The sequence below is a fragment of the Colobus angolensis genome, unplaced genomic scaffold (assembly GCF_000951035.1).
Source record: "Colobus angolensis palliatus isolate OR3802 unplaced genomic scaffold, Cang.pa_1.0 Scaffold128, whole genome shotgun sequence".
In the NCBI taxonomy this organism is placed as follows: Eukaryota; Metazoa; Chordata; class Mammalia; order Primates; family Cercopithecidae; genus Colobus; species Colobus angolensis.
Genome location: NW_012114030.1, coordinates 1910151 through 1911601, shown reverse-complemented (window position 1 = coordinate 1911601; position 1451 = coordinate 1910151).

The following is a 1451-nucleotide window of genomic DNA, read 5'->3' as shown; positions in this document are numbered from 1 at the left end:
CAACATGGTGAAACCCTGTCTCTACTAAAAACACAAAATTTGCTGGCAGACTAGTTTCCTAGATGGGGTTTCACCATGTTGGCCCGCCTGATCTCGAACTCCTGACCTCATGATCCACCCCCCTTGGCCTCTCAAAGTGCTGGGATTATAGCCAGCCACTGTGAGCCACTGTGCCTGGCCTTATTTTTTATTTTATCTTTTTTAGAGACAGGATCTTGTTCTGTCACCCAGGCTGGAGTGCAGTGGCCTGATCATAGCTCACTGCAGCCTCAAACTGTTGGGCTTAAGTGATTCTCCTGCCTCAGCCTCCTGAGTAGCTGGGACTACAGGCACACACCACCACCCCGGCTGGGAAACTAGTCTGAAAAGATAGATTTGGGGGCCAGGCGCACTGGTGATGCACATCTGTAGTCCCAGCTACTCGGGAGCCTGAGGCAGGAGGATTGCTTGAGCCTAGGAGTTCAAGGCTGCAGTGAGCTCTGTTGGTGCCACTGCACTTCAGCCTGTGTGATAGAGCAAGGCCTACAAAAACAAACAAAACTCAAAACAGAATCACATGTAACACACAGCTGTGGACTGATTGGTTGACAAAAGTGTGGTGATCAGAGGCTGGCAGGAACTTCACCGTGTATTTCCGCTAGGAACAGTGTTCGGTATTCTCTAATTCATTGTTTGTGGTGACTTTGTGGAATACAACCACCACAGAGACAAGAATCAACTGTACTTTGAATGTGTAATCCCACCACCTGCTGGCTTCCGTTGTTTCTGATGAGAAATCAACTGTCAATCTCACTGGAGTTTCCTTGTACGCAATGAGTTGTTTTTCTCTTGCTGCTTCCAAGAGTCTCTTTTTGCCTTGTTTGTTTATTTATTGAATTTATTTATTTATTTTGAGATGGAGTTTCACTTTTGTTGCCCAGGCTGGAGTGCAATGGCACAATCTCAGCTTACTGCAACCTCTGCCTCCCAGGTTCAAGCAGTTCTCCTGCCTCAACCTCCTGAGTAGTCGGGACTACAGGTGTGTACCACCATGCCCAGCTAATATTTGTATTTTTTGTTTGTTTGTTGTTTTGAGACAGAGTCTCACTGTCACCCAGGCTAGAGCACAGTGGCACAATCTTGGCTCACTGCAACCTCTGCCTCCCTGGTTCCAGTGATTCTCCCGCCTCAGTAGCTGGGAATACAGATGCGTGCCACCACACCCGGCTAATTTTTTATTTTTAGTAGAGATGGGGTTTCACCATGTTGGCCAGGCTGGTCACGAACTCCTGACCTCAGGTGATCCACCCGCCTCGGCCTCCCAAAGTGCTGGGATTACAGGTGTGAGCCACCATGCCTGGCCCTCAGGTCTCTTCTTATGAACTGTCTGTCCCACTGGGCAAAGCCTCTGAGCCCCTATTTTGGACACTGGTGGAGCAGTAGCCTCTGGTCTTCTTGACTTGCCCCTCCCG